Source organism: Sphaeramia orbicularis, chromosome 24 (genome assembly GCF_902148855.1).
Source record: "Sphaeramia orbicularis chromosome 24, fSphaOr1.1, whole genome shotgun sequence".
In the NCBI taxonomy this organism is placed as follows: Eukaryota; Metazoa; Chordata; class Actinopteri; order Kurtiformes; family Apogonidae; genus Sphaeramia; species Sphaeramia orbicularis.
This window is the reverse complement of record NC_043979.1, coordinates 17,336,266-17,360,154: the sequence shown is the minus strand read 5'-3', so window position 1 is coordinate 17,360,154 and position 23,889 is coordinate 17,336,266. Positions and strand designations below refer to the sequence as shown.

At 37.6% G+C, this 23,889-nt stretch overlaps 1 protein-coding gene across 5 annotated transcripts in view; it reads left to right on the top strand.

Annotated features, from left to right (window-relative positions):
* klhl29 (kelch like family member 29) overlaps nucleotides 1–23,889 on the top strand; it is a 434,041-nt gene that overhangs the window by 335,219 nt on the left and 74,933 nt on the right. The window lies entirely within an intron of this gene.

Below are 23,889 nucleotides of genomic sequence, written 5' to 3'. Positions count from 1 at the left end.
CTTACAAAATCTAGAATTATAAGAAACACACCAGGGCTCAGTTTGACATTTTAAAAAAAAGGTAAAGTTAGTATTTATTAACATTTAAACCAATTCTGCACTCTCTTCCCAACCTGAACCAGGGCTCTTTTCTTGCCAAAAATCAAGAAGTTAGTCTGGAGCCCGGATGTTTAAATCCACCATCCTTGCCAACAATCTCCTGCAAAACAGAAGATCCTTCAATGACAAATTATACCAGTATTATATAAGTGTCTGTGGTTTGGACAAACAGGAAGATGGCAGTGTTCTATACTGACATCTGGGCTGTAAAACTCTTTCATTGTTGTATTTTTTATTTTTTATTTTTTTTTTTTACATACGTTAGTTATATAACAGTCTGATTATGTGACAACCTTGGAATGGTTCGTCCTACTCAACATGAGTTCTGTAAGATTTATTTAACATTATTTGGCCTTAAAGTGAAGGCTACGGTGTATGATTACATAAGTTTCACAAGCTGTTAAGGAAAAAAAAAAAAAAACACTCACTGAAGATTAAGTGTTTTGCTTTTAGGCTACTCTGAAGGCATTTGTTGATATCTGCTTTGATAAATGTGCCCCATTAACTGCTGATCCCATATTTTGTAGCTAACCACCAGATTTGGCAGGTGCGGCTCTGCTGTGAAACACAGTTGGCTCCACTGCAGCTCGGTATCAGTGGGCTAAAACTCTAAAGATATGGAAGACTCCAACATTAAGGCAGCCTGCCCACAGCAGGGCTAAATCCTGGCCAGTGCAGATAAGGGAACTGTTACTCAAGCCTTTCTGCTGCCTCTGCAGAAGGAGGAAGAACTGTACAGGTCTGAAGTGCAGGTGTAATAAGGCGATTTAATAACGCTGAGAAATTGTTAGTAAGTGTACATGAATGGCTGCTTTGTTTGATATGCAGATGGCTGTTGGGGATGGGATCTGAAAACTGGGGAATAGCATGAAACGCTACAAGAGCCAGACTTGATTTGCTCATCTCAGTGATTGATGATTGATGTATACACACAAAGTAATTGTTTCCTTGCTTGTGAAAATCTGTCCACGCATCCATATTTCTGTCCACATGTTCCTTGGCTGTATGTGCATATGTAGACCTCTTTGCACTGTTTTTTTTCCCTGGTGTGTGGCTGCATACTTCCACCAAGGTCTCTCACCTTCCAGCTCTGAGCACCGACTTCTAATTTGCAGTCCTTTCTGCTTCCCTCTCTCCCCATCTCTCTATCCATCTCACTGAGGGTTTCATGCTCCTAACCGTGAAATGCACCCACATTCACAATTATGTCTTCAATCAGAGCCATCTCAAAGCTAGTAGGATGCAGCCTTTCTTTGGGAATCGGCAGGAGGTCCAAATCAACACTCAGAGGACAGAGCAGACTTATCCCTGCTCTGCTTTCCCCACTAATGACAGTTTTTTTTAAGGATGGGAGCAGTCGGGTTCGGGAGGCTTTTAACTTGCAATCAGGTACCCCGGGCTTACATGCTCCTCAGCATGTTGATCCTTTGGCAAACCAATATGATTGCAGATATTGAATAATTCATGGGTGTCTAATGATGTGTCAATCACGGATGGTTTTGTTTTATTTATTGCGCACTATGCACAGGTTTGTACGTCCTCCAAGCTCTATTGCAAGTTAATATTGCATGAAGACTGTTAGCAACATGACACTGAGTATAGCAACTAGCTTTTCTCATCAGGGATGTTGTGCTGTTTGACTAACAACTCTGGAGGAGAGAAGAGCAATTTGCAAAGATCATGTTCTCTGGCTTTTTTTTATGACTTTTCAAGCAAAAATGACCTTTTAAATTGCAACACATAAATATGAGCCCATAAAATCTGTGTCGAAGGCTCCATTGTTCATGAGTTGTTTTTCACCAGGTTCATTAACCGGAGCAGTCTTTGGCGTTATTGTTGTACAAGCATACCTGCACTTTACCGCTGTGTTAGTTAGTCAGCTGTCAGGGTTCTCCATCGTCTAGTGTGGTTTTTCTCTTTCCTTGAAGCTTCCCTCTTGCGGTTACCCCTGCTCTAGTTCAAGTGTTGCCTTCACTCCGCCGTCCTCCATCCATTTCTTTTGCTCTTCACTTTTTTATTAAGCACTGCTTTACTTTATGCTAGCATAATTGTCAAGCATGTTGCAGGAGGTGGATTGCAAAGCTTTAATGGCCTTGCAGAGAAGCTTTGAAAGGCTCCGAGGAAATTTACTCTGCTCAACCATGACCAAGAACATACAGTAAGATGGACATTCCACGGGGATGCTTCATCATGCCTCATGCTGCACAACTCTTCAGTGAGCTGCTCTGTGGACTGACAAGTCCTTAAGTATTTCATATCTGCAGGGGGTACGCATGCTGGGTTGCCAGCCACCCAGAGAAAGGTCCCCTTCTGTGGGACACCAGGGGTCTAAGAGGCCCTGTGTTGCACTTTTAGAAGGAAGAGGCTTCAGCTGCTCTGTGTTCTGGCGGGGGGTGGTGGTGGTGGTGTGTGTGTGTGTGTGTGTGTGTTGGGGGGGGGGGGGGGGGGGGGGGGGGGGCTACCTCCTGACTGCCTGTTATGAACGCGCTCTGATGGGGACCGGCTCTTTTGTCTTTTGGCAAAAAGAAGCTGTCAAGCAGCCCAAGAGTGGTCCACTGCACACACATTCTGCTTTTCACGTTGAGATCCTCACTCCCCAAATGCAGATCCAACTCATACGCAGCATGTACACAGATACACAAGCAGCTTTCTCGCCCATATTGCAGATATTTGTAGATAGAAGTCCTTCTTTGTCCTTTTCAGCTCCCTGCCCAACAGCACTCTCTTTTGGAGACAGTGGGGAAATAATCAGCAGGGCAATGATGCTAATAACAATGGAGCATCCTGCTGCTGTGCCGCCCCAGGTGTTCAGGACCCTGAAGCGAAAGAGTCAAGGAAGAAAGAGGGAAGGCGAAAGAAGAGGAATGAGCCAAGAAGAGTTTAGCAGCGAAGGGCTGAGGGTAGAAGATGAGAGGAGTGTGTAGATGCAGCAGCCCCAGGTGGGCCTGTGAGCTCTGCCAAATCAGTCTCACTGGAACTAGTGGGCTCAGGAGAAGACGCCTTCACTCTCCTCTTCCTCCCGGCCCCTCCAGCCTCTTCAACACAGTAATGATCTGATGAGCTGCTGTGCATGTCTTTTGTATGTCAGTGGGTGTGTTACTGTGTAGATCTCTCACCACGTACTAGGTCAGACAGCGCCAGGGGCTAGGTATTGAGGAGGGGGAGGACGACGGTTGATGAGGGTGGACTGTTGGCCTCGTATCCCCACGGTGCAGCACTGTGGTCGGGGACAACGGGCTCTCAGAGCACCCCTCCACTCCCCCCCTGCTGAGCCAGTTCCCCCCTGCTGAGCTAATCCCCTGCTCCTCAGGATTAACCAACTTCACAGCGCTAGCCCCTACTGCGCTGTCAAGGCACCAGTTCACCCTCCAACCCGAGCCCAGCCAAGACTTCTCTCCACCAGCATCCCCCTGCACTCCCCCCTCAGTGCCCCTTGATGGTACCAAACTCCCTTTAGAAATGTCAGAGTGAAAAAGAGGGACAGATATGAGAAGTAAAACTCAACACACAAGAGTCCTGCTCCTTCAAGCAGTATTCAGTGTATGTGTGTTTTAGGCCATTTACAACAAATCATGAATATTTTACATCACAGCGCTGCCATTTTTAGACCGTTATACAACTTGTGTTTAATTATCAGAAAGCCAGAGGTTTTGTTCAATTTGGATACAGTACAAAAATCTGTTAGCGGACATTTGTTTGAATTGTGTAATCCTTCATTGTGCGCTTCAGGGCTGCATGAATTTGTGATGAGCTTATGGATCAATCTGCTCTTAAACTGCCTCACCACCACAATTATCAATAGGAAATCACAGTATTCTGGCGTTTTGCAGACTAAAGATATGTCAACATCGAAATCATTTAGAAGATGGTCAACATAAATGTACTAAAACAGGGTTCTTGCAGGGTCTTAAAAAGTCTTAAAAGTCCTGACTTTACAAATCTGCATTAAATACCTTAAATTCTGATGAAGACTGGGAGAATATCTGTACAATACAATGGAAAACAACATATTCACACAGTTGGAGGGAATTTGGGTGGAAAAGTATAATGAGATTTTTTATTACCCCTGTTCAAAAAAAACATCAAGGTGTGGGGGCGAATTGTTGCAGGTCATGTGGTTCAACTATAGCCAATCATCACCATGTATTCTGGAGCTGCCCCAAAATAATATTTTTTTGGCGAGAAATTCATAAGAGTTTAGAAACTATTTTTCATACCAATGTATCATTTGAATTTTTGACAATGTACTTGGGGATGGGAATGAATGTTCAAACTGAAGAAGACAAATATCTAATGAGAATATTACTGGTCGGAGGGAAGAGGGCCCTGACCAGGAAATGGTTAAAACCAGATGCTCCAACATTGGCTGATTGGTATAAAATTATATATGATATTTATTTTATGGAAAGACTAACATTCTCATTAAAAATGCAAATGGAAAAGTTTTTGAGACTGTGGGCTAAATGGATTAGATACATTAGACCCAGGAGACCAGATTTGCTATAATTTAGTGAAATATCATGTGGATTGTATTGTGTGTGGATCTTTAAGGATGGATGAGTGGAAATGACAGCCATTGTTCAACTGTTCAGTAGAATATAAACCTGTTTAAAATATGGTGGAAAATGTAAGGGAGAGCAGGGGTTGGAAGATCATCGCTGTTGAAACATGTCTTGTGTTTTTTTTTTTGTTTTGTTTTGTTTTGTTTTGTTTTATTTCTAGTGTGTATCACAGAGATCTTGTAAAATGCAGGAGTATGTATGACCTCCCTGATAAAAATAAAATTATAAAAAAAAATAAAAATACCTTAAATTCTTTAAAATATATTAAATTTGATATATTCGGTCTTAAGTTCTGTTCTTTTGCCATAAACTTGTTCCCCGTATTGTATGGAAATGTGTTTGGGAAATGTCCAAGCATTAGTCAACTCTGTTCCACCCATTCCAACCTGGCAATTTATTTTGACATTAGGAACCAATTATTAATAACTTTGCAGCCCCTGTTGAGAAATGACTCTGAACAGTGGGAATCAAGACGCTGGAGTACCTAAATGGATTTTTCTAAATTTGAGGAGTCACGACTTTTTGCTAATATGGACATTAAATTCTGTCCAAGTAGTCTTAAAAAGGTCTTAAAAAGTCTTGAATTTAACTTGTAGAAACCTGTTGAAACAGTGTAAAAGATAACCCATAGTCCATAGTGTCATTTCTGTGGATTAATTTTTTTTTCTTTTTTTTACATTTCTGCTCAAAACACAGACATACTGCCTGCAAACCACCCACATTTCAGTTATTTAAAAAGATGATAAACACATTCCACCTCATTAGTCCATTTAAAACTTCACCCAATCATGTCTTTTTGCATCAACAACTAATGATGTGTGAACTTTTTTTTTTGTTGTTGTTGTTGCATAATTAATCGGGTTACATAATTAAAAAATGTGCAGACCACAGAGAAAGGTCAGTAGTCTTTGTGTTCGTCTTCTTGTACCATAACTTTAGTAAACCACAAAAAAATCTGTCTTCTTAACTTTTGGTGACACTTCTTAGTGGAACTGTTGGTATTTTCCCCATTCAAGTTGTAGTTTGCCTGGGGCTCCCTAGTGTTGAAACAGAAAGTGGAAAACCAATGTTCGACTTTTTTTTTTTTTTTTTTTTTTTTTTATATGAACCCACTCAAAAAATTCCTCTTCGGCCCATGCAGTATTTGTCCACCAAGTTTCCCAAACACTGATGGAGTCATTTATGCTAAATCCTGCTGGCAGATGGACAGAGGGAGTAACAGACGAACGAGGGCGATCACATAACCTCGATGACGGAGGAAATTAATCTTATTAATCCTATCCTAATATTTTTACTGCCGAGTAAAAATATGTAATTAAACTGGGATTTGCTAATCACATTGTTGATTATTGCAAAGGGATCTCATCCAAAAAATGGTCTTCTCAGTATCTTACACCTTAAATAGCATTGATTTTGTCTGTTCTGCTTTACGTTTTTTTCACGAAGGATGGTTTTCAAGGTGCTTTTTCTACATCCAGACAGGTTTTTTTCATTTGATGGTATGCATTTTAGTGCTGAACGTGGTTGTCAATGCATTCTTCTACTTGAATTTGTCATCTGGGAGCAAAGAAATTAGTATTAAAAAATAGCTACAACTTTGCTATAAACAGTGATGAGTTCCGAGTACTGTTGTAGTTATTTTGCTGCTCTGGTTTATCTTTGTATGTTTAGGATTTTTCAGAGTCATTGCCCAGTTTAAAACAAAAGTAATTCAATGTAACAATTTCAGTACTAACTTTAACCTCAGTGCTACTTCTGTGGCAGTTCACAAATGAATTTTCCTCTAGATTTAACATTTCTTTATTGATTTATTACCCTTTAATTGAATATTATCCTCTGTATTTTGCATTGTATCAGTCAAAATCATGTATTTTCCTATATTTAATTCACTGATCATGTAGAAGTTGAGGGTAATTATGTTAAAAAAAACAAAGAAAACTGAAAAAAGTGACTTTTTAAGCAAAGATATCAATAAGTGAATGCAACAACCACTGTCATTTGTCAAACTCCATGGGTTTTACTGACGAATCAATGCTATAGAAGATGACAGCCACAGCCTTTTTAAGTTGTGGGTTGTTTTGTTTTTCTTTTTGTCTTTCCTTTTTTTTCTCTGTTGTTTTTCCTTTTTGTAAATATCTGAAAATATGATAAAATCAATAAAAACTTAAATGACAAAAAAAAAAAAAAAATGACATTGTTTCCACGTTCACTACGGAGCCTCTGAACGTCCAAATAGGTCATATCTGAAAAGATGGAAGAACTGCAAAGATGAAAGAACTGCATTTTACACCAAATATTTACATGTTTTGATAGAATTAGGGGATCAATATGTATTAATCATTTTAGATCCGTAGATGATTTTGTTGCTGTTTGCTGCTAAAAATAGTATTCTGTAACCTCTTAAATCCCTAAAATAAACTGTCAACCAGAGCTCAGAGTGTATTTTAATACCTAAGTTTCTGCTTCTGGGTTGTTTATTGCGTATCCTTTTGCTCTTCCACGGAAAAGCTACTTTATCTTTGAGTAATTTCTGGCTTCAGGGCTCCGAGATATTGAGCCCAAATCAGACCGATCGTCACATCTCTCTTATAATTCTCTCCGTGCTTCCTCACCTCGCTCTATCCTCCCCCTGGTTTCCTCTTTTAACCACCGTCTGCAACCTCTCCTGCACCTTGTGTCCCATCGCTGCCTTCGTCTCTTCACAGCACTGATTAGGTGGGCAGGGGATGATGGGTGTATTTGGGGCCTGCGAGGCCGCTGATGTCACATCTGTCTGACATGCTTGAGCAAAGACAGCGTCTCCTCTTCATTGTCTTCTAATGGGGCACTGAGGTCTCTGAGACATGGAGGTAGATGGTGCAAAGAGTGTGTGTGTGTATGTGCGTGACAGATGTAGAGAAACATTGAGCAGCGGCAAGTGTGCCCAAGGATGGTATTAGGGAAAAGCAGAGGAGGTAATGAGTAGTACGAGCTGTGTCTGCTTCCACCTCATTGATTAATGATGGGATGGCACCTCGGACAATTTCCAACCTCCACCAACAGCCAAGTCGTTTTTCTCTCCTTCTTTCTGCTTCCGTGCCTTTTTTCTATACTCTTTTTCTGTCTTTCACCTTTCTTCTGTCTCTCTCCCTCTCACATTAACCCTTTCATGCATGAGTTATGAGAGCCTTAATCTAAATTTTTTTCCCCAATTGTTTTTATCTCTCTTTAGGCATGAAAAGAAAAAAAAAAAGAAGCGTTTGAAATTTTTTTTATGAACCTATTTTTTACAGAGTTGCAAAAATATCCACTTACCTGGACACTATGCGTTTCATTTTTGAAGCAAAGAAACATGCATTTACTGATACACTGTGTAAAATCTATGAAATAAAAAAGATTTTACAGGGTGGGGAAGCAAAATTTACAATATTTTGAGGCAGGGATTGAAAGACAGTGTATGACCAATTAGTTTATTGAAAGTCATGAGAATTTATTTGCTACAAGAAAACTGACATAATAGAAAATGTTTTTATTCTATGTGTCCTTCTTTCTCAATAACTGCCTTCACACGCTTCCTGAAACTTGCGCAAGTGTTCCTCAAATATTCGGGTGACAACTTCTCCCATTCTTCTTTAATAGTATCTTCCAGACTTTGTCGTAATAGTTTTGCTCATAGTCATTCTCTTCTTTCCATTATAAACAGTCTTTATGGACACTCCAACTATTTTTGAAATCTCCTTTGGTGTGACGAGTGCATTCAGCAAATCACATACTCTTTGACGTTTGCTTTCCTGATTACTCATATGGGCAAAAGTTTCTGAAAAGGTATGGATAATAGTGTTAGGTATGATTATGACATCAATATATGTTTGGTTTCAAAACAATTGACGTAGTGCCTGCTGAGAAAAAACAACTAAATGTTCATTGTAAATTTTGCTTCCCCACCCTGTAATGCTGCTAATCTGATGTTTTCTCACATTTTAACACACTCTAATACTAGTCATTACTCACCTCATGGAGATAATATGCAAAAAAAAAAAGTTTTTGGTTTAAAAAAAACAAACAAACTGTGGTAACACTTTACTTGAAGGTCTAGTTTATAATGCATTAAGCGCACATTCATAAGACATTATAATGCATTATAAAAGTCATTACAACAGTTTATGATCATGTACAACAACTTATGCCAAGGTTAATAAAGTATTATACGTGTGGGCATAATGTATTATAAATTCAGCTTTCATAATGTTTTATACATCCATACTAAAGTGACAACAGTGTTTGAAGGAAGAATCTCAAGTCCTGGGTTACAATACACATTCTAACCATCATAACTGTAGCCAGTTATAAAGACACAGAGAACTGCTCTGACATGTAGTTTCTGAAACTGAATAATGCCTTTTTATAAACATCAATAATGAGTTATAGGAGGACTTTAAGAGCTTTTAGTAAAGTGACAACACTGTATTAGCAATTGTATGATATCATAACACAGGTATGATGACGTATGAGCAGTATGTGCTGGCTCTAAGGAAAGTGTAAGTCAAAAATTATACATCAAAGTGTTCTTAATAACTCTTTATTTTGCAAAAACAAAACATTAAAAGAACAGAGAAAGGAAATAGAAGTGTTACATGTTGCTTTATACATAAATTTAAAAAAAAAAATGTAGCAGCTCTAAATCTTTATTTCAAACACATACTGTTTGTTTTTTTTTTTTTTTTGTTTTTTTTGTTTTTATTTGTGTTTTTTTGTTTTAATAAGTATGAAATCCCTAAAATAGATGGGTATAGGGACCAGTGACAAAACCTAACAAAAGTTCACACCTAAAAAAATAAATTCCTTCACACTGCGTTGGTATGGATGTATTAAACATTATGAAAGCTGAATTTATAATACATTAGGCCTACACTTATAATAATTTATTAACCTTGGTATAAGTTGTTGTACATGATCATAAACTGTTATAATGACTTTTATAATGTATTATAAATGCATTATAATGTCTTATGAATGTGTGCTTAATGCATTATAAACTAGACCTTCAAGTAAAGTGTTACCAAAACTGTTAATTACAGTCTAATAACAAAAACAAGGTCAAGGTTTATTCATATAGCACACTTAAAAACAGACACTACTGTCCCAAAGTGCTGTATATAATGTATATAATAATGAAACAGAATAGGAGTAAAAGACAATAAATAGAATAAAACAATACTGGCACATAGTTCGTGCATTAAAAACAAGTTCTAACATGCATTAACATGTTCCACTCAAACATGATAATGCAGATCAGGTTTATCAAAAACAGCAAAGTTACAGTAACGGTATGAATGTCAGTGTATGGGATGGTGCATGAGCATCCACTGTGTCAGCTGATATGGAACTAAAACAACAAAACACATGAATATACAAGAGAACAGCTGGAGAATAGCCGTCCACTGTAGTGACCAGAATGTATGAAATGTATGAAAATATAAAAAATAGACAAAAAAATACATAAAATCTTAGACGGAGCTCTATTAGCCCCCGTTTTATTCCTCATGTTATACCATTGTTGAGTCAACCAGTCCATCCGTCAGGTTACCGGCTAATTATCAGTGGTTAGGATGTGACAGATGCAGCAGAAATGGTTGGCAGACAGTTCACCGTCACTCCACAGGAGAAAGCAACAACTGACCTTTAGAAAGTCTGGCAGACCATCGCAATATCTAACCGCCGCACCTCGCCGACACCCAGGGAGGGATCGACACTGGAGGTGGGAGGGTTAGTTGTTATATATAGATTTGTCCTGTGTGTATATGTGTATGTGTGTGTGTGTGTGCGTGGCGAGCACAAGGTGAACGTCCTCCCATCAACACAAGATAACTGCAGACACAATGCAGTTTTCAACCTCTGCACACCTTTTCTGTGCTCCTTGATGTCTTTGTATAGTTTTCTGGATGCGTTTTAGTGTTTATGTAGGACATTTTGACACCTACGAGGGCGTTTTAGTTGCTTTTCACAACTTTTGCAGGGTTCAGACTCGGCGCCGACTGATAAATCGCATTTTCGTCATCTGTGCACTTTAAATAGGCAAGATAAACATGTTGCGAAAGACTGAACTGTGTTGAATGAGGGGGAGAAAAAAAAAATTCATTTTATGCACTCGCACACTGCGTTTCCAGTCAGCATGTAAGCGTTTGACCTCTCAGATGGTGCCCTGGACATCCACCCTCAGGTTAATTAGTGTTAATTTGGTGGCGGCAGCAAGGTTAGATAGTTAGTTGTTCATTTCTTGCGTGTTGTATAGGCTGTATTGTTCATGTTATCGCACAGATTTTCATCAGTCCGAGTGTTAGGATGAGAATTAGAGCTGTAATGATTAACTCTTTGTCGGGCAAGTGACTATTTTTGGTCATTTCCGAATACATTATAAGACAGTGACCGCAATAATTACAGTGAGGACAATGAGTCAACAGTCTTTTATTTTATTTATTTATTTATTTATTTGACAGGGACTATGCAGTCAAACAGTCCACAACATTGCAGTACAATATAAAATATACATAATTTAAAACAGGGGTGTCAAACTCATTTTCTTCCAGGGGCCACATTCAGCCCAATTTAATCTGAAATGGGCCGGACCAGTAAAATAATAGCATGATAGCCAATAAATAATGACAACTCCAAATTGTTTTAGTGCAAAAAAAAAAAAAAAATTCAGTTATGCCAATATTTATGTTTACAAACTATCCAAACAAGAAGGATGTAAATAACCTGAAAAAAATGAAATTTGTTAAGAAATATAAGTACAATCTTATCAATATTTTGCCTCGACTTATCATTCATACATATGCATTACAGGTCAGATCTACAAAGACACAAAACATTTATTAACAGGCAGAATACACTGGTCTGCAATTTTTTAGAAATGATTTGCTTCAGAGATTAAATGTGCTAAATGTTAGGTATTTTAATAAGATTAATTGGAAAATAAATGACAAAAGTGCCGGTTTGCTGATGTTTTCAAGGTATATGATTAAGTGTTATTACACATATATACTGGTTTATGTACATGTATATAATAGTTTTATAAATCTTCCACTAAATCGAACCTGTAAAGTGAATGTATTCTAATGTGCAGACAGTGTTTTGAAGTAGATCTTGTAGCTCTGAGACAAATATTCCTTTTGAGTCAAACCCATTCTCTCGTTAATTCTTGAATTTCACATTTTGACCCAAGGCTGTATCTTGGAGAGTTTAGCCAACCAGCATTTTTCACTTGATTTTTCTTTATCAGTGACTCTCATGTGGTAAAATTTCACTACTTTTATTCTGGAAGCATCTTCCTTGTAGACCAGTGATATTGTTAAAATTGAACTAAATTTTTTTGAGACTTTTCAGGTTGTTTATATTTGTTGAGGTCATTCACATTTTATTGTTAAAGGATAGTTTGTTAATGTAAACACTTTCATAATTTAATGTTTTTTACACTAAATCAAAGAGGAAAAAGTTGGTGTTGTCATTATTTATAGGTTATTATGATATGATTTTTGAGTTTGATGCCCTAAGTTGCACTTTGCAAATTCATCCTGTGGGCCGGATTGGAACCTTTGTCAGGCCGGTTTTGGCCCCTGGGCCGCATGTTTGACACCTGTGATTTAAAACAATCATACCATACAATTCAATAATCCAGTGTTGCATTTTTATGATATGAGGCATTCATTCAGTCACTCACTCTTTCACACAATATACACAATATTTACAGGTCAATATCTCAGGTGAGTGTACCTGCTTTGTTAGGTACCGTGAAGTAATGGTACTAATGTAAGGAATGATGTTCAAAGGGAGAATGTGGATGTGGACAGGGGTCTGGATCAGCACTTATGTTGGTCTAATGTCTAAAAGTGAAGTTAAAACCTTACATGTTTTTTTCATGCATTTTTTATATGTACTTCTTGGATTTCTTTTTTTTTTTTTTTTTTTTTTCCCCCACTTATGGGTAAGGAACCAAATATAGTAACTTCATTCGACCTTTTCCACATAATGAAACATTTTGAAAAATTTCACAAAAGTAATAGTCTTGTTATGTCCTCCAATAACACACAAAGGTTGAATTTTTTTTTAATGTCAGAGTATTTCTATGAGTACCCTATGAAGGGTTAAGGCTTTGGTAAAAGGCCTTGGAACTGAATCATTTCAATGAGATGTCCTCACAGATTCAGACATGCATTTATTTATGTACACAGCACAGGAATATTGAACTCTGTAAAAGGGAAGAAAACTGCCAGCACCTTCTGTCTTTATTTCCACTGTTTTGCAACTAATTCACACTTGGATATTTCACACCCACGTCTGTTAGAATATATGATCGAAACTTTAAAGAGAACGTTTCAAAAATAGAATTAAATTACCTCCTTAGAGCCTTTTTGTATTGACTAAAAGTGACACAAAACATTACTTTTAAATTTTTAGCCCACTCCCCGAAGCGGAGGCAAGGGGTATTGTTTTTGGTTTGGTTTGTGTGTTTGTTAACGCTCTAGCAGCAAAACTATTGGTTGAATTCATCCCAAATTGGGTTTATAGATTGCCAGTGACCCAGAATAGATGTGATTACATTTTGGGAAAAGTAAGTCAAAGTTAAAATTTTCTATGAATTTTTAAAATGTTTTTTCTTCTCCCATTTATGTATAATGGGTGAAATTTCATTCCCGGTCATGTTTTCAATTTATGTCAGACATGGCAAATATATAGAGGCAATTGATAAGGTGATATTAGCACACATATAGACATGATGACATCAGCTGGATAGATGCCAAAATAAGCTACAATATGTGTGAGGGGCGGGGTTTATTGTGCCTGGCACCACCTGTTTGTTTGTTTGTTAACACTTTATCAGCAAAACTATTGGTTCAATTCATACCAAATTGGGTTTATAGATTGCCAGTGACCCAGAATAGATGTCATTACATTTCGGGAACAGTAGGTCAAAGTCCAAATTTTTTCTTCCCATTTACTTATAATCGGCAAAATTCATGTGAGGGGCGGGTTTTTTTTGTGTCTGGCACCACTTGTTTGTTTGTTTGTTTGTTTGTTAACACTTTATTGGTAAAACTATTGGTTCAATTCATACCAAATTAACTTCATAGATGGCCAGTGACCCAGAATAGATCTCATTACATTTTGAGAAAGGTAGGTCAAAGTTCACAGTTTTTATGATTTCTTAAAATTGTCCCATTTTCTTATAATAGGTGAAATACATGTGAGGGGCGGGGTTTGTTGTGCCTGGCACCACTTGTTTGTTTCTTTGTTTAACACTTTATTCGCAAATCTATTGGTTCAGTTCATACCAAATTGGGTTTATAGGTTGCCAGTGACCCAAAATAGATCTCATTACATTTTGGGAAAGGTAGGTCAAAGTTCAAATTTTTTTCTTCCCATTTACTTATAATGGGCAAAATTCATATGAGGGGCGGGTTTGTATTTCCTGGCACCACTTGTTTCTTTCTATGGTCACTGTTTACATATCGTACCAATCAGGTAATTACAGTAGAAACATGGTATAAATTGCAGGTTCCTCAGAAATGTGACGACCCCCACAATCGAGCTACCGTGTGACGTCCGACTGAAAAAGACATCTTTAAATCTCTAGCTGCAGGTACTTTTCTTCCCAGTGCAATTTTACTGTTAATTTTAATTTTAAGGCCCCCTCCCACTACCCACTTCCCTCAACCCCAGACCCCGACTGAGCTGCCCTACATGGCTGCTATCAACACAGGGGCTTACGTCGGTAATGAAGTGGGGTCTCAGTCTTCCGTCTCCCGTCTAGTTTTGAAGAGCGGCGAGCAGTAATTGGTGTGCGACCTACACCACCGACAGCACTCATGTCCCCTGTCCTACGTGACATTCCCATCCAATTAAATCTGTGTCTGCGCACACACACACACACACACACACACGTAGAGGTACTAAATGAGCACACACTCGCTATTATCAAGGCTCTCTAAGTTTTCTTGCCGATAGTCTTTCAAGGTGCCTTTTTAAGTGTACAGAAGCGCCGTAGAGCATATCTGTGCTTTATCTACATATTCGATGGCATTGTTTGTATACATACTTGGACAGATTGTGCGGTCTCACACGTTGAGGAAGCAGACCTCTACTCTGAATGAGTTCATTCACAGGGATTATGGGTAAATCTGTGCTGCCAGTGGATGGATTGCTCTCTGTCTCATAAGGATTAGCTGAAGGTGACACTGAGGTGGCAGGTCTGTGTCCATCTGTGTTTGTACGAGCCGCAATAGTCTGGCATGTGTGAGCGTGTGCATTTATGCATGGTGTGTACACGTATGTCCGTGTTATTAGCCTGAAATGTGCTGTAATCCATCAGAGTTAATGAGTTGTGTATGTGTGTGTGGGTTCTCCTTCAGCGATGGCGGTGGAGTGCATGTGTCTTTTGGCTGACCTTGACTTCAGTCTGTCAGACGAACACACTCCGAGACCGTCCATACGGAGAGCAAGACTCCATCAGATCCCCAGATGTCATCGTACACAATCTGTCAGATGCGCGTACCATTAGCAAACAACATGCAGGATGCCTCTGTCCTTGAGGGGAGGGACGGCGAAAAAATTTGAGAACTCATTAATGAGGAAGTGTGTCAAAGTTCAGGGAGGTCACGGCTTCGTAATGGATCTCAAGGTAAATCGAAAAAAAGGGGGGAGCCACAACTCAATTAAACAGGTTAAGAAGAACAGGTTAAAAGAATTTAATTAACTGAATCTTTACTTGACCCTCAAAGACCTAAACAGTCACCGGCGACCAAAAGCATCTACTGATCTAAAATGTTTAGTAACTTTTAATCCAGTAATCTTCAATAATCAATACATTTAGATAATTTCACTACAATGCACTTTCTCAGCTTTTTGTCGTTATCAGATAAGACACATTTGGACATTTAGACTACGTTCAGACAGCAGGTCATAATGCACAATTCGGATTTTTTTGTGAAATCCAATTTTTTGCGTGCTAGTTCATATTACAAATTAAATGCGACTTCTATCTGTTCTCAGTATGAACTGAATGCGACCCTGAAGCGACCCTCATACGCGAAAGAGGTCTTGATGAAATACATAACCACGCAGCATGCACTGCGTTTACGGAAGTAAATATGTCGGCATCTCGTATCGGCATTTGTGTGGCACTGATAAAGTTTCTCTACAACCAAAGTCAGCACCATTATAGTCAAATAATTTTAAGTAGAAGATTAAAAAAGAGGAGAGCCAGGTTTTTTGCTTTGGCCTTTTGTGGTGCAATGCCTGCTACGTCTGTACAACCAGTGTTGGGCAAATTACTTTTAAAAGTAAGTAGTTATAATTACTAGTTACTTTCTGAAAAAGTATTGAATTAGTAACAGAATTACTCCTTCATAAATGTAATTAGTTTCCAGGGAAAGTAATTATTGCGTTACTTTGTTGAAAAACCTTCAAATATGAAAAAGGAAACAGATTTTTGAGCGTGTTTCACGGGTCAGTTGCAGAGAGTAGAACAGCAGACAGGTACTTCATACCATAACTGTGGTGAGGCTGGGGTCCACCAGGGCCTGGCTTTTCCACCACATAAGTGCATATCTGCATTTATAGGAAGAAGATGCTCCTCCAGTCAATCCCACATCTCCTTTTTTCAGTCGTTAATATCTCCTCCTCCCTGATCCAGCAGTAACTGTCTTCATTCCAGTCAGTCGGACTCTCACTGATAACTCCTCCCCTAAGTTAGCTGTGCACGTAGCTGCATTCAAGTGAATGGGGTGTGCTGTGGACAACTCAAACTCGGACATGTCATTAATCGTTCACGTGAAGGCAGCGTGGACAACTCAGACTCATGGGGCACACAGGTGAAACATGAAGGCAGTGTGGGCAGTTTGAATAGAAGAATGGCTTGTAAACGAACGGCTCGCAATGAATTGGTTCTTATCGTTCACTGGTAAGAGCCGTTCAAAAGACTCAACTCGTCCATGAATGTCACACCTCTCGTGCTTAGCTGAGCGAGCCAGGATGATTAACAGATAGATAGATATCAGTGCATAGTAATGCGCCACATGTCACTGCCGGTAACGGTAACAGCGTTGTAACGTTTCATATAGTAACTCATTAGATTACCCGTTACTGGAAAATAATAATGGTGTTAGTAATGCCGCTATTTTTAACGCTGTTATTCCCAACACTGTGTGCAACAGAGTATTTGGATGCGGAGTCGGAGTCGGGAGTGGTGGGATAGTGATGTTAGTGGCTTCACTGACATAGGCTTCATTCATAATTTGCAAATGACAAGAAGAATGTTTAAATATATCTGTGATCGCCTCAACGTAACACTCTCACGACAAGACACTCGTCTCCTGCGACCTATATCTGTTGGCAAGCGTGTTGCAGTCGGGCTGTACTGGCATTTCAATGACGTAAAGATCAGATAAATGCGACCTGGCCGTTCAGACTGACGTCACATTGTAAAATATCCGATATGTATTGGATTTAGGACCACATATGAAAGTGGCCTGGGTCGGATTGGAAAAAAATCAGATTTGTGCTGTTCAAACTGTCTGAAGTAGGTCAGATACAGGTCAAATAGTGGCAAAAAAGTCAGATTTGGGCCACATTTGGCTACAGTCTGAACGTAGCCTTAGAGGCCACGAAGTAAATGTAGAACCACCAACTTTATTCACCGGTAAAACCCATGTACAGTCATGGAAAAAATTATTAGACCATCAAAAGTCATCAGAAACAATGGTTATGCAGTCAAGTACTAACTCCTGTGTGTATCATGTGACTAAAACAGACAGAAAAGAAAACATGGAATGTCTAAAAGCACTGTTTTTGTCAGTACGATGCCATAGCTGTTGATATAAGAACTGAAGTGATTTTGGTTATTATCAAGAAAACCATGGAAAATGACTAGATATCAGCTCTGAAATTAAACTCTTATGAGCTATTTTTGTTGTTATTATTATATTTGTCCAAACAAATGTACCTTTAGTTGTACCAGGCATTAAAATGAACAAGAAACTGAAGAAAACAAGGGGTGGTCTGATAATTTTTTCCACAACTGTAGTTGTAGCTGCTTGTGTTCATGTTGAAGTGATGATACTTTTTGCAGAAAAAGTCACTTCTCTGTTCTGATATCATAGCCTTTGAATTTAGTCTGAGCTTCTATGAACAACTACAGAATCAGAATACTTTATTAATCCAAGGAGGAAATTATTGGGTGTTACCCCAAATGCTATTGACGCCGCTGCTGGATATCCTTGGTGTGAACGCGATAACTAGGACAGATTTGGTTGGATTTCTTCTCCCTTGATAACCAACGTAGTGAAAGAACCTTATCGACTTCAGCTTCTCTATGAGTATTATAATAAGTCATCCAAATGAGGGTGCTTTAGTTGAAAATCAGTTTTTTGGATGTAAATAATAAAGCAATAATAGACCAATTGAGATAAAATTTGGTTTGTATTCATCGTCTTACAAATGTCCATTTTCCTGCTACCATCCAGAGTTCATATAGTGTCATTTTCATTCATTAGGTCGAGTTTTGTGGGAAAATTAGGTCGATGTAGCTCAAATTGAGTTCGATTATGTACCAATTATCGTGGATAGATTTATATATAGCAGCGGATTGGGGGGATTTTGGAGATATACCCTTGCTATTGGCCCCCGATAGCATAAGCCTCATTATAATTATGAAGTTATAAGGTGGAGTTAAACAGTCTGATGGCCACAGACAGGGAGGATTTCCTGTGTGGTTCAGTGATGCATTAATCCTTAGGGGTCTGAGCCTATTTTGGCCGTTTTTGAGTACTTTTGATTTTGCCTTCATTTACTATATAAAGAAATGTTTACTATACCTGTGTTTGGTATGTTTTTTTTCAGCACCACTTCATCTATATCATCTGTCTGTTATTTTTTCACTTTAATCTACTATATTAACATAAAAGGACAAAAAATACACAAAAAAATTTAAGATCCGATTTGAAAAATTGATGTAATTTGTTGCACAAATAACACAAAGATGCTTAATGAACCTTTTCAAAGACTTTACAAGTGAATATTGGTTCCAAATATTAGGTATATAAAATCAAAATTGTAATAAATTAAAAATATAGTCAAATATTTGACATAAACGCATATCTTTACATAGGCGTTTTCTACGGTTTTCTCACCCCACCCCCGGTCCTCCTGGTTTCATCTGGTTCAGGTGGGGTTCATCCTCACCCTTACCTGTAATGCTCATGCAGTCTGTGGATTAGAATCTGCAGATTCAGGCAGTTTTTTTTTTTTTTTTTTTTTTTTTTTTGAAAAAGGACAAAAAATGACAATGATATGGTAAGAAATATAAGGCTTGCTTTATGTCGCTATAATAACGCTGTATCAGTTGTTTGCTCCGGTTTCAGACCGTCATATCTCTGGTTGTATTTGCTGTATCAACATCAAATAAAAAGTGGGAGAGTGTTTCAAGTCCGCACTTTCGAATGCAATTATCCCCAGTGGTCTATGTGACCGACTTCTGATGGAAAATGGTAAACAGTAAATAAAACAGTAAATAACCGATTTTCACAGACAAATACTAAACTTAGTGGATAATATTATAATAAATGGTGGAAGTCACTACTGAAACACTTTTTCGGGTCTTTAAGGGCTAATATAGTACCATTATTTTATTTTATTTTTTTTTCGTTTTTTTGACTTTTTATTGCACTTGTACACATTCTAGCAAGAAATATTTAAAACAAAACACACACACACAAGTAATCCCATGACAGATTATAGTAGTAAATGTCAGTGTCAAACTACAGATGCAGTATTTAAAAAACTTAGCCTGTGTGTGTGTGTGTGTGTGTGTGTGTGTGTGTGTGTGTGTGTGTGTGTGTGTGTGCGTGCGTGTGTGTGTGTGTGTTAAAGCAAGAATTAGGTAGAAGGATGAAGAACCTCATTACATTAATAAAGCCACATCAGTCAGTAAAAGTCGATTTTTGGAGCCTTGGAACATAATTTTGTTCCAGTCGATAAAGGAGTCATATTTTTGGATCCAGGTTTTTAATTAAATTTCTCAGAATTATAAAGTAGACAATACATTTCCAACCTTTATGCCAATACTGTTTTGATTATTTGCATATTGGCGGTAATCCCGTATGATTCGACAGTAGAACTCCTATAAATAAAAAGTACAAAGGTGTTCTTGAAGCCGTGGTAATGTCTCCTCGTTGCTTATTTTTCACTGGATTCTATGACAGATGGGTCCACGCTTGAGATTTTCCACATAATGCTGTAGATCATTAGTGAGCATTTACTATAAACACGGGACAGACTTCACCTGTAGACACTGCGATAGCTTTATAGAAAATTAGCACCACAGTCGCCTATGCAACACCGGCAATATATGTCATGTTTATATGAAAAAAGAACTGCGGTTATCTTCACACTTCCCTAGATGAAGCTGCAAATATGTCAGCAAAATGATGCGCGACCTATGGGATGCAAATACCAAAACATTTACATTTCATAGCAGCGCTGAACCCTTCCTCCGCATGGTAAACTCTCACCGTCAGACATTGATTAGCAACCCGGAGTGAGAGAAACGCAGGTACAAACAGCTGTCACATGCAGAGAAAATCAACGCGGGGATCAGACGTGCATACAAACGAGTTCAAATTAGTTGTCACAAAGCTGCTGTTTTTGTTTTCATCTCTGGCAATTTGCTAAAGCTGTCGTTTGTGAAATGGAGCTTAGCAAAAGGTGAGTTTGTTCACAGCCGCTCCTGGTTTTCTTTTGATGATCTCTGTTTGTCCTAAAATCTAACGCGTCCAACAGTCAAATTCACATCTTGAGTTAAACGTTTGGAGCGCCAAAGCTTCTCCAGCGTTACCCCGTAATCTGTGTTTAACCCACAGTACGCATGTTTACTGTATACACCTTCATGTATGCGCGCTATGGAGTTCAAAGCGTCGCTTAGCAAACACGTCTTTTTACAGAGCGAACAGCGGTAAACCTCCAGTTCTGCTAATTTTGATGCTCAGCGGGGTATTTAATTTTCAGGCGGTGAGAGATAACACATAGGTTGCTTCATATTTTACATATCTAAAGAACACCAAGGGAAATGATTATAAGGAAGACGGAGAAATAGTAATGATTAACCACTGGAGAAAAGGAAGGAATAAATAACATAAGAACTTCCTCCTTCTTTTTGGATATGTTCATGAAGGCTTTGTGTGACAAGAATAATGCATCTAATTTCATGGACAATAATATAGTTTGACAGATGATGGTGGTTATAGACAAGTGTTTTTATGTTCAGTTAACTCTGAGGGGTCTGAGCCTTTTTTTGGACATTTTTGAGTACTTTTGATTTTGCCCTTATATACTATATAAAGAAATATTTACTATACCCATGTGTGGTATCTTTTTTTTCAGCACAACCTCATCTATCTCATCTGCCTATTATTTTTTCACTTTAATCTACTATATCAACACAAAAGGACAAAAAATACACTAAAAAATACAAAATGTGATTTGAAAAATGTCTATAATGTATTACATAAATAACACAAAGATGCTAAACAAACCTTTTCATAGGCTTTAAAAGTGAATATTGGTTCCATATATTAGGTATATAAAATCAAAATTCTAATAATTAAAACTATACTCAGATATTTGACATAAAAGCATATGTTTGCATAGGTGTTTTCTCCGGTCCCCTCCCCCCCGCCCTTGTCCTCCAGGTTTCCGTATCTGATTCAGGATTACCTGTAATGCTAATGCAGTCTGTGGATTAGAATCCGCAGATTCAAGCAGTTTTTTCCGTTTTGAAAACGGACAAAAAACGACGAAGATATGGTCAGATATATAACGTCCCCCCACCTCATTTTCATACTTTTATTCACATTTGTTTGCTCCAGTTTCAAAATGTCATATCTCCAGTTGTATTTGCTCTGTCAACATCACATAAAAGGTAGGAGAGTGTTTCAAGTCCAAACTTTTAAATGCAATTGTCCCCGGTGGTCTACCTCTGACAGTATAACGTGTTGAAAATGTCATGTGATTCAGTCACGGGGCCGTGACCGTGGACCGCTAAGGGTTAATGATGTATTTTGCTTTATTTTCAGTTTTCTCTGTTTTGTGTGTAACAACCTTTGAATTTACTCTGAGCTTTTATGAACAAATTGAGTTAAATATAGGAAAACACCTGATTTTCACAGAAAAAGGCAAAATGCAGAAGATATTACTGTAAGCGAAGGTTAAATGTAGAAAAAAAATAAGAACTTATTCTGCCTATTTTTTTATACATTATATGTAAAAAAAAAAAAAAAAACAACAAAACACAGAAAAAAAATAGGGCGAGACCTGATGCTTGACTTACATATTATGTAAATAAAGCATCATGTCGTTTGCCTCACAGCATACTTGCTTGATTATAAGGAAGATGGAGATACAGTATTGATTAACTTATGGAGAAAAGGAAGGAATAAATAACATAAAACCTTCCTTCTTCTTTTTGAATATGTTCCTGAAGGCATCATGTGACAGGAATAAAAAGAAAAATGCATCTAATTTTATGGACAATGGTATAGTTTGACAGATGATGGTGGTTGTAGACAAGTGTTTTTATGTTCAGTTAGCGATGTATTTTGCTTTTTCTTCAGTTTTCTCTGTTTTGTGTATAACAACCTTTGAATTTACTCTGAGCTTTTATGAATAAATTGAGTTAAATATAGGAAAACGCCTGATTTTCACAGAAAAAGGAAAAATGCAGAAGATATTACTGTAAGCTAAGGTTAAATGTAGAGAAAAATAAGAACTTCCTCTGCCTATTTTTTATACATTATATATAGAAAACAGCAAAAGATGCAAAGGAAAAAAACAGGGCGAGACCTGATGCTTGACTTACATATTATGTAAATAAAGCATCGTGTCTTTTGCCTCACATCACAATTGCCTGATTATAAGGAAGATGGAGATACAGTATTGATTAACTTATGGAGAAAAGGAAGGAATAAATGGCATAAAACCTTCCTCCTTCTTTCTGGATATGTTCCTGAAGGCATCATGTGACAGGAATAAAAAGTCGAATGCATCTAATTTTATGGGCAGTTTGACAAATGATGGTGGTTGTAGACAAGTGTTTTTATGTTCAGTTAATGATGTATTTTGCTTTTTCTTCAGTTTTCTCTGTTTTGTGTGTAACAACCTTTGAATTTATGCTGAGCTTTTATGAATAAATTGAGTTAAATATAGGAAAACGCTTGATTTTCACAGAAAAAGGAAAAATGCTGTCGATATTATTGTAAGCTAAGGTTAAATGTAGAGAAAAATAAGAACTTCCTCTGCCTATTTTTTATACATTATATGTAAAAAACAACAAAACCCACAGAAAAAAAATAGGGCCAGACATGATGCTTGACTTACATATTATGTAAATAAAGCATCATGTCGTTTGCCTCACAGCATAATTGCCTGATTATAAGGAAGATGGAGATACAGTATTGATTAACGTATGGAGAAAAGGAAGGAATAAGTAACATAAAACCTTCCTTCTTCTTTTTGAATATGTTCATGAAGGCATCATGTGACAGGAATAGAAAGACTAATGCATCTAATTTTATGGGCAATGGTATAGTTTGACAGATGATGGTGTTTGTAGACAAGTGTTTTTATGTTCAGTTAATGATGTATTTTACTTTTTCTTCAGTTTTCTCTGTTTTGTGACTTACACAAAAAATGTACATATTATGAAAAAAATAAGAACTTCCTCTGCCTATTTTTTTATGTATTATATATAGAAAACAACAAAAGACACAAAGGAAAAAAATAGGGTGAGGCCTAATGCTTGACTTACATGTTATGTAAATAAAGCATCATGTCTTTTGCCTCACATCACAATTGCTTGATTATAAGGAAGATGGAGATATAGTAATGATTAACTTATGGAGAAAAGGAAGGAATAAATGACATAAAACCTTCCTTTTTCTTTTTGAGTATGTTCATGAAGGCATCATGTGACAGGAATAAAAAGTTGAATGCATCTAATTTTATGGACAGTTTGACAGATGATAGTGGTTGTAGACAAGTGTTTTTATGTTCAGTTAATGATGTATTTTGCTTTTTCTTCAGTTTTCTCTGTTTTGTGTATAACAACCTTTGAATTTACGCTGAGCTTTTATGAATAAATTGAGTTAAATATAGGAAAACACCTGATTTTCACAGAAAAAGGAAAAATGCAGAAGATATT